A 15,961-nucleotide genomic window follows, 5' to 3' on the forward strand; every position below is an offset into this window, starting at 1 on the left:
GCATCGGCTCTATGCAAATAGCTGTCTGATTTCTAATAAGAAGCCTCACTTTCTTGGACTTGGGAACCATAAAAGTTCCAGAACCAAGCGCCTGAAAATAGCAAGGGACATTTGAACTATAAAAATGCTATAGAAGGGTGAATCTCCTCGTGGGTAATGTCCATCTCCATTTTTCTTTGGAGGGGGCCTGGTTTCGAGACAGGGTTTCTCTGTGTAGCCTCAGCTGTCCTGGAACTCACTCTGTAGACCAGGCTGGCCTCGAACTCATAAAGATGCACCTGCCTCTGCCTCCCAAATGCTGAGATTAAAGGCACGCACTGCCATGACCCAGGCCACCTCCATTTTAAAAATTCTTCCTCCCTCCATGGTCTGGAAGTAAGCAATGGACCCCTGATTGGGGCAGGAAAGCCTTTAAAGAAGAGACAGATGAGAGATGGCTCAGCGGTTAAGAGCACTGACTGCTCTTCCAGAGGTCCTGAGTTCAATCCCCAGCAACCACATGGTGGCTCACAACCATCTGTAATGGGATCTGATGCTCTCTTCTGTCTGAAGACAGCTACAGTGTACTCATATACATAAAATAAATAAATCTTAAAAAAAAAAAAGAGTCAGTTGGCTAAATAAAAGTGGGGACCATGATAAAGATGTTAGCGATGTCAGGTGACTGGATGGCTGCTCAGGAGAGGATTGTCATAGACATTAAACCTGCTGTCGCTGGGCGGTGGTGGCGCACGCCTGTAATCCCAGCACTCTGGGAGGCAGAGGCAGGCGGATTTCTGAGTTCGAGGCCAGCCGGGTCTAAAGAGTGAGTTCCAGGACAGCCAGGGCTACACAGAGAAACCTTGTCTGGGGGGGGGGGGGGGAGGAAACCTGCTGTCACTGAACCTGAAGTGACAGCATCTCACAGGGAAGGATGGATTTCATGCTGGAGGAAGGGCCAGAGGAGATAAGCCAGCTCAGGTCTCAGGATAGAGGCATGCCACACATTAGCCTGAGACAACCGGAGGAACTTTTCTCCCCAAGAACAATCAGACCTCAGCTGGGAACAGCTGCCGCCCCTGGCGCACTGATCCCACAGATCGCTGCCTCTCTTTCCAAGGGTAGAGCAATGATAGAAGACGATGATTCAGAAGAGTGATTTTTTAAAATGTGCCCGGGGAGTTATACCGCCTACTTCCCTCTCTCTCTGCTTCTGTAACATACACGCCTCTCCTGACCTAAAAGCACAGAAAAGATGACTTTGGTGTAAAAATTAAATTTCAAAAACTTTAAAGTGATGTAGCCTGAAACCCAAAGTTTCCAAAGTTTTCAAGTTAAACTATGAAGATGTAGCCCATAGAAAAATGGCCATTTATAAAGGTAAAGTGGGGGGGGGACCTCATGTTAGGGTAAACCCCATGACCCCATAGACCCCATGTCTTAGTTAAGTTTCCATTCCTGTGAACAGACACCACGGCCAAGGCAGTTCTTAGAAAAGACAACTTTTAATTGGGGCCGGCTTACAGGTTCTGAGGTTCAGTCCATTATCATCATGGTAGAAGCAAGGCAGCATCCAGGCAGACATGGTGCTGGAGGAGCTGAGAACTCTACATCTTGTTCCAAAGGTAAACAAGAGAAGATTGTACCCAAGCAGCTAGGAGGAGAGTCTCAAGGCCCACCCTACAGTGACACACTTCCTCCAAGAAGGCCACGCCTCCTCCAGCAAGGCTCCACTTCCTAATAGTGCTACTCCTTGGGCCAAGCATATTCAAACCACCATACGATGTTAGAATGAGGTGTTTAATTTTGATTGGCCATGTTAAGTCAAAGGGGCTTTTGATTGCTGGACTTCAATATTCTAACAGCTGGACCTTGGTGGTCAGCCTCGGGTGGAGCAAGTGGCCAAAGAAGGGACTAGACTTTGGTGGCTAGCTTTAGCAATGTGACCTAATAATTTTTTTTAGCAAGGCAGAGGGAATAGTGGAGAAGGGTGGGTCCAGGCCTTCGGGAACCATGTCTGCTGTGCTTAGGCTGGTCGGGGTCCTTTCAAAGCCTAGTAAATATTGTTTTACTTACAAATCTATTCGTAGTAGGGTGAAGGAGAATGTCCCCCGTCCACTCTTGCATTGGAACACGTTGTCTCCAGTAGGTGGCGCTGTTTGGGGAGGGTGCGGAGCCTTTAAGAGGTGGAGCCTTGCTGGCGGAAATATATTACTTGGGGGTGGGCTTTGGCCACTTAGAGTCTCATCCCGCTTCCTGTTTGCTCTCTGTCTCAGGCTTGTGGCAGAGGATGTGAGCAGTCTGTTTCCTGTTTGCTACCATGCCTTTGGAACCATGAGTCAAATAAACTCTTCCTCCTCTAGGTTGGTTTAGGCTGTCTATCTTTATCACAGCAACAGAAAAATAAGCAATATCCGGTGTCAACCCAGACAATCACTTGTCAAAGGGCTTTAGAACATGGCTAATTAGCTTCCCTCGAGCATTTCAAAGCATATTTATAATTAAAACACGTTTAATTTTCCTCTTAAGCAGTTTGGCTATCCAATGAGCACGCGCTCCCCAAATGCTAAAATAGTGTCCCCAAGTTAACCCTTTCCCACACAGTGGGCCTCACATTCCTTTTTACGGCAGCCACTGTCTGCAACTGATGATCTCCTAGCGTCCAGCAGGCTGTCACATTACATGCAGTTTGATTCCCATGAAAAGCAGAACAGAAACCAAGTGGTGGTGGTACACACCTTTGATCCCTGCAGTCGGGATCCTGGCAGAAGCAGGCGGATCTCAGATCCAGAGTGAGTTATAGGCCAGCCTGGGCTGCCTTGGAAAAAAAAAAAAAAAAAAAAAAAACGAAAAGCAGCCGGGCGGTGGTGGCGCACGCCGTTGATCCCGGCACTTGGGAGGCAGAGGCAGGCGGATCTCCGAGTTCGAAGCCAGCCTGGTCTACAAAGTGAGTTCCAGCACAGCCAGGGCTACACAGAGAAATCCTGTCTCAGAAAAAAAGAAGAAAAAAAGAAAGAAAAGAAAAACCAAACCCAAAATGGCAGAACAGGCCTGGTGGACCAAAGACGTGGTACGCGATGTGGGGAGGTTCCAAGCAGACCCCGTGTTTGAAGCATTTCAAGCCGTAACAGCAGGATGCTGAGCAGAGCTAACCCCCTGCTCCGTTCATCCGTCCCTCCTTCCCTCCCATCCATGTCTAGGTTCTGTCCACAGCTCAAGCCGAAGGCAAGATCTTTGTGGATTGTTACTTTGACAGCTTGAATCTTAAAATGCCCCTCCATATCCTGGAAGACTCAGAGGATAAAGACATAGTTGCCAGTTTGGGTTACTACTAAGAGATGGGAGAAACCGTTAGCAAAGTGGTTCTCAACCTGTGGGTAACAACCCCCCACAAAGACCATTGAAAAAGAGTTAGGTTACTAGGAACATCCTCCAGTCTCATTTTGGTTCCTGGCCACCATGAGGTGAACAGCCTTGCCCAACCATACACTCCCTCCACGATGTTCTTTGACACAAGCTCAAAACCAAGCAACCACATAATGTGACTTGAAGCCCAAATCAGCCTTTTCTCCCTTTACATTGGTTTATATAAAGTATTTGTCGCAGCTATCTAAGTCTCCAGTCATGGCTTCTGTCCTTGAACGCCTGTGCATCTGATACCTTGGTTTTCTCGACAGGCTTCCTTTCTCTTTGTTAACTCCTGGCCCTAACTCAGAACTTCTCAAGAGTGCTTGCAGCAAAAGGAAAAGTCAGACGAAACAAGACTGTTTCAGAACCAAAGGGTAATTATTCTGCATAGCCTCAGAGGATTGTGTGAAGCCCAGAGCCTACAACAGGCTAGTCCAGGGCTTCCTTTGTTTGTTTGTTTGTTTATTTGTTTGTTTGTTGAGACAATGTTTCTCTGGGTAGCCCTCCTGGATGTTCTGGAATTTGCTCTGTAGACCAGGCTGGAACTCAGAAATCAACTCACCTCTGCCCATCCGAGGGCTGGGATTAAAGGCGTGTGCCGCCACCGCCCGGCTAAACTTCCTTATCTTTCCATAGAACAACTGAGAGGTCAAAAGAAAGCATCTGAGGTAGGCAGATGGCTCGGGCAAAGTCGCTCCGGCTCCGAAAGCCAACAGAGAGGAAACCTTTCCTTTGCCAGTTTCCAGTTTGTACATCAACTGGCCACACTTAATGTGGCATCACCTCCAGCAACACACAGACCTTCGGGCCTTCAGTGTGGCACGTGGAAAGCAAGTGGGCGTGCTTCTCCTCACTCTCTGCATACCTGCGGTGGCAGGAGACACAGGCGTACAGTGGCTGAGCAGTTTGGTGGCCACAGGTTAACATAGGGGCGCCATGGCAGTTTAGCAAGCCTGTGCCTAAGGTTGTGGGCATCACTGGAGTCTGACTATAGCAGCCATGGCTCAGTTTTCAAAGGTAAACTATGCAATGAGAAGGGGCAAGTTCTGGTTGCTCTTGGGGAGGACACAGCTCAGTTCCCAGTCCAGGGGATCTAATGCCCTCTCTGCCCTCTATAGGCATTGGCGTGTACACAGTACATGTAGAGACATGTAGGCAAAACACTCACACACAGACAAAACAAATAAATCTAAAACACACAAAAAACAAATACAAGCAAAGAAAGCGCTGGCTGGAGTGTGGCTCAGGGATAGAGTATTTGCCCAGCATGTGCAAGGCCAAAGGCTCAGTCTGGAAAGGGGGGAATGGAGATCTGGGCAGAAGGGCCCAGGGAGTCTGCTTCAGTCTAAGAAAGCCCCACCATTGCACAGTGTGAGAAGTCCCACACACAGCCTTCCACAGAGTCCAGGCTGCGGCCTCGGGGCAGAACCGTCTTTTGTCATTTGCCTTCTCCACTGCGGTCAAAGCCTGTGCCCGTGGCGGGTGCTTTCTGGTGACTCTTGCTATGGAGTGATGTTCCTTTAGTAACAGAGATGTATACATTCTCTTGAGGGAGGGAAGCCAGATGCCTAGAGCCAGAAACATTGGCCATAACAGTTACTTCTGCCCAGGTTGTATGATTATGTCTATGGTTTTTGTCTTTGTTTTTTTGTTTTTTTGTTTGTTTGTTTGTTTTGTTTTTTTGTTTTTTGTTTAGCTTTATCTATGTATGAATGTCCACTGTGGCATACACATGGAGGTCAGAGAACTCCATGTGGGGTCCGTTGTCTCCTTCTATTATGTGGGATTTTGAAAGAAAATTCAAGTCTCCAGGCTTGACAGCAAGCACTCTGTATGTGGTGTGTGTGTGTGTGTGTTTTCTCGAGACAGGGTTTCTTTACATAGCTTTGTCTATCCTGGAACTTGCTTGGTGGACCAGGCTGGCCTTGAACTTACAAAGATCCACCCGCCTCTGCCTCCAAAGTGCTAGGATTAAAGGCGTGTGTCACCAGCAGACACTTTTACCTACTGAACCATGTTATAGCCCTTATCCGGGTTGTAGTACTGGCCAGCGAACAGCCATTTTCTTTATGTCCCAGGCTCTAGCCGGCTGTCAGGATTAGAGGAGTGGAGTGGTGTGCTTATGATTTGCAAATACTTCCCTTGAGAAAGCAGAGTGCTTGCTGGAAGGACACAGGGCCATCATGTCTGATTGCCAGGGAGCTGGGATTTGCCTGCAGTTACAGCCCTTCCCTTCCCCACTAAAGTATCACTACTCTTTAGAAACCACTTTTTGTTTTGTTTCATTTTCTTATTTAGTTTTTATTCATAGTAATAAATGTAAGTCTGCAATCCAGCTAGACTTGGAGGAGAATGAGGAAAATATGGAACCCCAAGAACTTCAGTGAGAGCAGAGATTACAGGGTACTGTGAACAGATGGGGTAGGGGTGCTCTCCTGAGCTACAGGAGACTTGTGGTCTCCCATGTGCCCACAAGTCAAAAGAATAGAGCTGTCTGCTGTGGAAATGGTCTTGCTGATGTTGCCATTCGTAGACCCAGACGTTCCGTGGTTTCCACAATATTTATCCCTTCTCTTACCTTCCCAGAGACCACAGGCTTCCCATCCAGCCACTCAGTCTTGGCACTGCAGATAAAAAACTGGGAACCATTGGTGTTTGACCCAACATTTGCCATGGACGAGATGCCAGGACCTGTGTGCTTCAGGATGAAGTTCTCATCCTCAAATTTCTCTCTGTAGATGGACCTGCCGCCAGCATCACTAGGGCCTGTGAAGTCACCACCCAGGCACAGGAATTTTGAAATAATTCCACAAAAAAGAGGAATGCTTCTATCCAAACCCTTCCTCCCGCCATGCTCAGAGCGTCAATGTTTTCCTCTGACTTTGGAACTTTTTCAGCAAGTAGCTTGAAGGAGTTGCAACCTAAGGGCTCACCCCCAGCTGAGATGTCGAGATCCTCGGTGGGGTTACCATGCCTGCAGCAAGAGGTAGCAGAGGACAGTGGCATGTGCAAAGCCAAAGCCTAGAAATCACTTTTAAAAGAAGACTATGTTTTTATTTTATATGTAGGGGTGTCTTAGTCAGGGTTTTACTGCAATGAACAGATACCATGACCAAGGCAAGTCTTATAAAGACAACATTTAATTGGGGCTGGCTTCAGGTTCAGAGGTTCAGTCCAGTATCATCAAGGCAGGAACATGGCAGCATGCAAACAAGCATGGTGCAGGAGGAGCTGAGAGTTCTACATCTTCACCTGAAGGCTGCTAGTGGAAGACTGACATCCAGGCAGATAGGACAAGGGTCTTAAAGCCCACACCCACAGTGGCACACCACCTCCAAAAAGACCACACCTCCAAACAGTGTCATTCCCTGGGCCAAGCATATACAAACCATCACAATATGGTCTGTGTACCACATGAATACAATGCCCATGAAGGCCAAAAGAGGGCAACAGATCCCTTCAAACTCGAGTTACAGAAGGTTGTGAGCTACCCTGTGGGTGTTGAGACTCAAACCCAGGTCCCTTGGAAGAATAGTCAGTACCCTTAGCCTCCAAATTACCTCTCCAGCCCATTTAAACAATCTCTCTCTCTTTCTCTCTCTCTCTCTTTGTATGTATGTATGCATGTATGTGTTAAAACAAAACAAAACAATCCCCTGGCTTTTATAGTAAAAGGCTCCAGATGAGGCACATATACCTAACAAGAAAGGCTCTGATTAAAGAAATGGCCCTAGGTTCTAGGACCAAATTGCTTTTGTTTTCTCTCATGCAGAGATACAGGCAAGTTCTCTGAACTCTTAAAGCTTAGGAAATCCTAGTTCATGGAGTTTGTTAGGAGCAGAACAGAACCTCTAGACTAGTCTAGATATTTAAACGTGCATAAACCATAAGGGCATCTGGTTAGAGGGCACAGTGTGTGAGTGGAGCCTGGGACCCTGCATTTCTAACACTCCACAGGGCCTTTGACTTCCTGAGTACTGCATCTCACTTTGAGAAGCTGATGCCCAGAGATCTGTCTTACGCCGGGTCCTTCACGGATGCTGCTCCAGGATGCAGGAAGCACCTTGTGGCTCAGAACAAACAATACGAACGAGGTGTGCGTGCTCGAGTGTGTGTCTGTGCGTACATGCAGACGTTTGTGTAAAGTATGTAATATGTGTGTGCTCGAGTGTGTGTCTGTGCGTACATGCAGACGTTTGTGTAAAGTATGTAATATGTGCATGCTCGAGTGTGTGTCTGTGTGTACATGCAGACGTTTGTGTAAAGTATGTAATATATTTCTTGAGGTGTTGATTGGGATGCACAGGAGCTGGCTGGAGTTTAGAGGCTTGATCCTCAGGTTTATCCTACAGTCAGTGACACTGCATTCTTCTCCTTCAGAGGTCCTTGCACCAGTGGCTCCTGGAGTGACCTGGGTCAGTACTGGACCAGATTCTTTCTGCCGTCAGGCTTGACCAGAGGTCTCCCTGCTGCCCAGAGGTGTGACAGGATATTTGAACCTGCTTCTACTTAAGGTGTTACTCAGCCCTTAGCACACCCCTTTAATCCCTCTGGCTGGAATACAGACCTTAGTACACCCTTAGTACTCACCTGTAATCCCAAACAGTGAAGCTAAAGTTAGTTTGTAGGAAGAAGCACCCATGTTGGGAAGTGATGTCTAATTGAGTGGCAGACAAAGTGACGAATCAGAGAAAGATTTGACAGAATAGGATACGCCCATCTCTCAGAAGAAAGTACAGTGCTCGGAGAGCAGTACAATGGAGGAGAGGGGGGGAGGAGGGAAGGGGAGGGGAGGAGAGAGAGAGGAGAAGAGCATCACAGAGAGGGAGAAGGGGGCAGAGTTACTGAGAGAGTTTTATCGAGACAGGCTGCAGAGAGAACAGGTAAAGACAGAGCAAGCAGGAGAATGAGAAGGAGCCAGAAGATTAGAAAAAGATTGCTAGAGTTAGTTTGAGGCCAAACAGAGCAAGTCAGAGACCGAGAGAAAAGACAGACTGGATACATTAGCTGGGAGAAGAGTTTGAACCACAACAGCTGAGTTGAACCAGCCAGCTAGAGTGCAGAAAACACAAGGAAGGCTGAGCCGATTCAGCAGCAAGTCTCAGAGGCTGAAAACCTTCTAGGCCTGGATAAGATTGTACGGAGGTTAGAAGCCTCCAGGACCAGGGCTAGGTTAGCAGACGAAGGCAGAAAGCAGAAGAGACAACGATTACCCCAGGCGAATAATAGATACTTTTACTTGAAGATATTCCATCTGGCCCCAAGCATAATGGCTCCCCTTCTGCTCTGCTGCCTTAGACCTGAAGACACGTGGAGCATTCTGCACGCGCTCCCCTGGCAGCTTGAAGGAGCAACCATCTGGGGAGCCGGGAATGTCAGAGGGCAAAGGGAGACCATGTTGCAGGGTGGGTAGAATTTGCAGGGGGTCAGACCTTGCATGGAATTCAGTTGGGTACAGATTCCCGGGACCTGCTAGAATCATTTGGCACGGTGGATTTTGAGGCTTGCTTCTCTTCGGGGAGCCACTTCTGTGAGTGTGGGTAGCTCTGAGAGGGATGTGCAGCCTCCCGTGAGCACGCCATCCTGGAGCATGCGGCTCCTACCTTGTCAGAAATCTTCTAAACCCATCTTGGGAATGATTTCATTTCAGTCCTTGGGACATCCCACCTGTTTCAAAGGAACCCTTTCCTAGACCTCGAAGATGATGGGAAAGGTGGTTCTGTCTTAAACATGCGTGAAAACACAAAGGCATTTGCACAAACCACTCGGAATAAAACGCCAAGAGCTCATAAGCTTGAGGGCGGGGCTGGTCGGTGGCCCCTTGTTCTCAGAGGGCGTGGCCAAACTCCTGCAGAGTACAGTAGCAGGAAAGACACGTTCCAAGTGGGTCTGCTCTTCTCATATTTTGTCTGCACAACCCCCTGGGGCCTCTAGCTGACATCCATATCTTCTTTAAACTGTTGGGAAATCAATACCCTCTTCTTTTTTTTTTTCTTTGTTCCTAATGAATGGATTCGGGGGATAGAACCAGAATCGGAAAATCTCCCGTGAATTTTTTCAAGACTCCGAGTCTGGGAATCCTCACGGGTGGCCGAGGGCCTGCTCTGAGTATTTTTCAATGCAGAAAAGGGCGTATTTGAGCATCTGGCCCAGAAATCGACTAAATCTGTCTATAGCGTAATTGGTGCAGAAAGAGCTGGAAGACAAATTGAGAATGGTGGGTGTAAACAGAAGGGAAAGGTGGCAGAAGGGGAGCCAGATGGATGCGCCCAGACACAAAACACACACAAACAAAGGCTGCTAGGGACACCAGGAGGGCAAATTTGCATGTGGGGACCAGAACTGGACTCCCGGAACCCTGCGAAGCCAGGCTCCAAAAAAGGGCGGTCGGTCGCCATGGCGGGTGGTCCAAATGGCCTCATTAGTGAATTCAGAACACAAAATTTTGGTCTAATTATTCAATTCCTTAAAGAATTTAGGCTCCAAGAGGACAGGGGTCTGCTAAGAGCCTAGGGTGTGATGCAAGCGTGTGTGTGTGTGTGTGTGTGTGTGTGTGTGTGTATACGTGCGCGCGTGCACGCGCGCACGATATTTTGTTACAATATACAATTTTCCCCTTTACATAGCAGCCTGTATCTGCTTTGCAGTGTGACAGAAGACAAGGACACCTTTCTTGTGGTAGAATATATTACACGTGTATGTGACCCTCCCCCTGCCCCCAGTGCCAACTCTGAGAACAAATTTTGCTGTGTGATCGAACCCTCTCGCAGCAAGGAAGAATGGGCAGAGTGTCTGCTGCAGAGTGCTTTAGGTCTCTTGTCAGGCGCAGATGGACAGGCTGACACTAAGCAAGAGACACGTCAGCGTCCCTGCAACTTCTATGTTGGTTCAATACATATTTTTAATTAAAGAATAATAACATTTGCATTTGCTTACAAACAGGGAGAATCTTTTACCCGGAGGCCATCACAGCGAGAGCTGCTAGGGAGCCAGGTGCGTGTGGCAGCGCAATAGTAAGTAATTACATTGCCCTTTTCAGAGGCGTCAGGCTTGGCCCACCAATTAAGCCTCCCAGAGTCGCTTCCTGATGGCCCATCGCTCCTACCGTCCCTTCCCCATTTATCATCTCGGCGTTGCTTTCCGCCTCTGCTTTCTATCCTAGTCCCCCCCACCCCCCCACCCCCGCAGTCAAATATCATGGTTCCCAAAAACGAAAAACAAAACTGCCAGTTCTCATTTCTTTGGGGGAAATTAGACTTATTTCTTCCCATAAATCATAAGCATATTTCAGCTGTAAACAGCATTAGCAACCTTGGAAGGAAATTAACCGAGGCGCTCTGAGAGGCCGAAGGGTGCTGAGCGAGGTTTGGAAATTGTGGCTTAGGGAGGGGCGGTGGGCAGGTGGGGAGTTGGGGAGAAGCGTGGGTGACTCGGTTCTTCTCTTTGGATATGGGGGTGGCCTCCCTGGCTGGACAAGGGTAGCCCTAGGTCCTGCCAATTGCCGTGGTATAATACTATGAGTAGCATCTGGAAATGTTGGACTTTTGGTGATAAATTATATGGTAATTCGAATTAAAGTGTAAACAAAAAGGAATAAAAGCTTGTTTTATAAAAGAAGCCAGACCACTGGCTGGAGAGACGGCTCAGCAGTTAACAGCACTGGCTGCTCTTCCAGAGGTCCTGAGTTCAAAGCCCTGCAACCACATGGTGGCTCACAACCATCGGTAATGAGATCGGATGCCCTCTTCTGGGGTGTCTGAAGACAGCTACGTGTATTTACATAGAGTAAAAAACAAAAAAGTCAGATCAAAAGGCCACCTAGTATACAAAACATCTAGAACAGACAAGTCCACAGGAAAAGGCATATTAATGGTTGCAAGAGGTCAGAGATAGGGAATTCCCATTAATGGTCAGGATTGCTTTTTCGGGGATGTGGGATTTATTTAGGGAAGAGGACAGTGGCCTTACATTGATCATGGTACTGTGCCTATGCCAACACCTATACTGTGCACTTTAAGTGGGTAAATTATGGTTCAAAAAAACTGTTCTGTTAAAACATAAGTTTAAAAAATTAGTAGGACACAGAAATCCCGCAAAGAAAAACCTGAAAAGTTTGCCCTCCTCCTTTCTTCCAGTGAGCCTCGCAGCCTTTCCTAATGGCTTAGAGGAGGGGATGTAATGACACCTGTTGGCCTCCAGAGGGCCCCGCGAACACAACCCGATTTTTTTCTGAACTTGGTTTGGGCAAGAAAAAGCGATGTTTCTCTGTGGTCATTGCTAGGAATCAAAGGTGTGTGGCTCGGCCTATTACCAGCAGGTTTCCAGTTTGGGAGGGGAAAGGAAGAGCCACAGGACAAGGGAAGGGACGTAGCGAGCTAGGGGTTTTTACTCCCGCTTCCACGCCTGAGGAGCTAAGCCCGTTGTGTAGCACTGCATTAAAGTCCGGCCACGGGAAAGCAAAATATGATCCCTTACGGGACTACTTGACACTCAGACCTCGCAGCCTCAGTCTTCAGAAATTAGTTAAAACGAGGCTCGTTCCAATCCAGATACCAACCAGCAGTGGTATCACCTTTTAAAGAAAAGGAGTTGTCCAGAATTCAGTTTCCATCAGCCACACCAGGTAGCTTACAGGTGGAGTCTGTGACTCCAGTTATTCACATGCGCATAACCACACATAGACATACATAAATACAGATAATTAAAAATAAGAGAAATCTTTAAAAATATATACTCAACAGTGAAATATATTAAACACTTTTTAAAAGCATTTCACTTTGTGCATTATCATATCTTGAACTTCCAGACAGACAGAGCCAGGCGCTTAGCAGTGGGTAATTGGGTGAGTGGGTGGAAGGTTAACGCTTACAGAGTTCAAAATCACTCCGTGATTTGCAGACCCGGGGCATTTAGTTCTGGTGGCCAACAGAGGGCGCTATATACCTAGAGGAGCAAGACGAGCTCCCAGGGCAGGGCCTGTCTGAAGAGACAAATTCGGAGATTTCCCCCTGCTCTGCTTATAACAAAGGCAGAGATGGCACAATTCAACCCGGAGCTGCGGCCAGCGCAGAATCCCAACATCCTCACGCAAGGGGCAGGGAAGAGTTTTTCCCTTGCTTAGCTGTCTCCTCAGCATCAAGAAAGGAAAACCAGTCACTTGATGGACTGAGTGTTTTGTACACAGAGAAGGTATTCAAGAAAAGGTATGGGGTGGGGGTGGGGGGCTGGAGAGATGGCTCAGCGGTTAAGAGCAATGACTGCTCTTCCGAAGGTCCTGAGTTCAAATCCCAGCAACCGCATGGTGGCTCACAACCATCTGTGACAAGATCTGACTCCCTCCTTCTGGAGTGTCTGAAGACAGCTACAGTATACTTACATATAATAAGTAAATCTTGAAAGAAAGAAAGAAAGAAAGAAAGAAAGAAAGAAAGAAAGAAAGAAAGAAAGAAAGAAAGAAAGAAAGAAATGAATCTAGAAAGCCCACTGTGAGCTAGACCTTAAGCCTCATCTCCTGCCTTGTCTCAGAAGCCAAAGTTAGACATAAATCCCTGTAAACTCTCCAGTAGAGTCTATAATGGGGATGCTGCCCAACCGGACAGAGCTGCGAACTCTCAAGGTTTAGCCTTGCTCGGAACAGTATTTCGGGCAAGTCAAAGCTCTCTTCCCACTCCCTAAACAGAGTCCACAAACACCAGGGTAGGTAAGGAAATACGAGTGCGTGCTCTTCTGACCACGGGTCTGCACTACCGGCAGGCATGAGCTTACCCTGATACCCTAGGAGTCTCAGGCCAGGCTGTTGGGTTTAGAAGCAATAGGAGGGATAAAGTAGCGCCAGCCGCCCCTGCCGTAGAACCATTTTTTCTGATTTCCGGCCTTATGTCTGTTTCTTTCGTTAGTTCTTGGGTTTGTGTCTCTCTGCTGTGATCAGAAAGTCTGGGAATGGAGGGTGGAAGTAACAGGGAGGGGGTTCTTCAGAGTCCCCTGAAGGAGTTCTTGCCCTCGGTCCAACAGGGAAGCCCAACTCCCCCCTCAGGCACGCCCTCTGTGTGCAGCCATCTTGGCACCTAGAAGGCTGCTTAAGGACAAATCAAGAAACCAAGTCATTTGGCGAGCGTGGGATTGAGTTGCTGGGGTGGTGAGTTCCCTGGGAAGGATCAATGCAGGGAGCCTGTGAATTAATGAAGAGAAAGCTCAGAAGAATGTCTTGTTTCCTGTGGTGATCACCGGCTATAGTGATGTGTGTGGTCTGGCTTTGAGTGAAATGCTTCAGCAAAGCTTTTGCTGTCTTTGGGTTTAATCAGAAGAGGCTAAGAAATTATTCTGAGTCTGAACCTCGAAGGCGTGTTTTCTTTCTGGAGAATCTGCACTCGGTGCTACATGAGAGCTTGTAGCTGCACCAACCTTGGGCCTAAGCCACTCCTGGCAAACCTGGAGTCCTTGCTTTTGGTTATGGCTAGCACTGGCTGAAAGGGACTGAGCTCTGTGTGGGTTGTGGGCTCTCTCAAGCAGCAAGGGCTGGATGACGTTGGTACTTGCAACCTTTCCCAGGCCCAGTTAATGTTGTGTAATTATTGAAGAAATGTAACTGGAGAGAGCTAGACTTTTCCAAGACGGCTCAGCATCCTGGTGAACTCCTCTCTCTCCTGCATCACCTACAACCAACATCTACCATGACCCACAAACAGTAGAGTAGAATCTCTGAGCCAAGGGAGGGGAGAAAAACAAGATCCTGGATGAAAGACACACATGACCTTTATATCTATAATATAAAATTTATATTTTAAATTTTATATAAAATATAATATAATCCTTAAACAGCCTAAGAGCTGGTCATATATCTACCCTCTATGCTGTTAGAATCTACTTTCCTATTGATAACCCTGAGTTATTACTTACTGAGTTTCATCTGGGCTGCTCTTAACTCCAGCTGGTCAGCCCACAGGGCCACATTTTCTTTGCTCCTAATCCATGGTTGCTTCTCCTTCTTTCTCCCGCACTCTTGTTCCCTTTCTAGTTCTCTTCTGACCCCAATCCTGGGAAACCTAAACCCCACCTATGTCTCTTCTGCCTGGTATTTTTATTTATCAATCAGAAACAACCTGGGGGCAGGGTTCTTAGCGTCTTACCTGTGGACTCTCTCTAGGGCATCCAGTCTTGGGACCCAATATTAGCATTAGAATACAAGCAGCATTAGGCCAACCCAGTACATAAAAACGGCACAGGCTACATGATGTAAAGTTGGCCTTATCACCTGTGATGGTTTATAGATGCTCATCCCAGGGAGTAGCTCTATTAGAAGGTGTGGTCTTGTTGGAGGAAGTCTGTCACTGTGGGGATGGGCTTGGAGATCTTCCTCCTAGATGCCTGAGCGTGCCCAGTCTGTTCTTGGCTTCCTTTGGATAAAGATGTAGAACCCTCAGCTCCTCCTGCACCGTGTCTGCCTGGATGCTGCCATGCTTCTGCCTTGATGACAATGGACTGAACCTCTGAACCTATAAGCCAGCCCCAATTAAATGTTGTCATTTGTAAGACTTGCCTACATCATGGTGTCTGTTCACAACAGTAAAACTCCAACTAAGACATCACCCCAGCCCTCTTGGAGGAGAGACAATCCCTTTCTCCTTTCCCTGAACTAGAGCCTTTAAAACGGCCGTGTGCCAGTTGGCCGTTGCTGTCTGCCTGATCCAGGGGCAGCCGGCTTATCCTTCTGGCATAAGTAGATCTTTGCACTGAGCGTTTGGCGTCTACGTGTGTTCTGTGCTGACTTCTAGGACCCTTCAAAATCTCAATCGAGATTAGTTACCCTCTGCCTAGTGCCTTTTATTTTCCTGGTATGAGATTTCTGGGGAAAATTCCCATCTTTGGGGGTGGGGGTGTCCATCGTGTCAACGATCTGACAGATCGAGACACATAAGTGACTCTGAAGAATTTTCATGGCTGCCGGGCCAGTTGCAACCTCACGGGGGCGCTGTCGAACATCCTCTTAGTGAGTGTGGAGTCCCAACCCTGAGATGCCTACTCCGCTCATCAAAAATCTACCCATAAAGATGGGATTTGGTCATTTGTGGGAAACAGTGAAGAATGGTTGGTAAACAGGTGACCAAAGAGATCACAATCATCCAAACCCAAAGGGACACAAAAAGGTGAAGTGGCCTGTGGGGATAGCATGGCCTGTGAAGTCCTGAGATCATGTCCTGTTTGGAGGAAGATACCCTATGGGCCCAAGATGCAGAGATAAGATGGGGCTTGTGCAAACCAGCTGGCAAGGAGTGGGAACACAATCCAAGCTTCAAACTTGGCCCGCTACAACTATCCCCAGGGAGAGCAGGACTCCTTCTCACACCCTAAGACCTAAGACCTTTCTGAAGACCCCCACATTGCTGCTTGCAAAGAGAGCCTCTCTGGGCCTTGCATTATTGCTGTCCAGAGGCCCCTGTGCCTGTCTGACTGTACGTTCATACAGTTCTAGGCTGGGAACAGAAAAGAGGGTTCCTTAGACAGAGCAATGGCCCCTCTGCTACCACTGCAGCCACTGTAATGAAAGATAACAAACGGGTAACTTCAAACAACAGAA

General features: G+C 47.7%; 1 pseudogene; it reads right to left on the reverse strand.

Moving 5' to 3' along the window:
- Window positions 1–5,783: 5,783 nt before the first annotated feature.
- On the reverse strand, window positions 5,784–9,785 carry LOC127672434 (peptidyl-prolyl cis-trans isomerase A-like; annotated as a pseudogene).
- Window positions 9,786–15,961: the final 6,176 nt, after the last annotated feature.

Source organism: Apodemus sylvaticus, chromosome 22, assembly GCF_947179515.1.
Source record: "Apodemus sylvaticus chromosome 22, mApoSyl1.1, whole genome shotgun sequence".
Taxonomy (NCBI): domain Eukaryota; kingdom Metazoa; phylum Chordata; class Mammalia; order Rodentia; family Muridae; genus Apodemus; species Apodemus sylvaticus.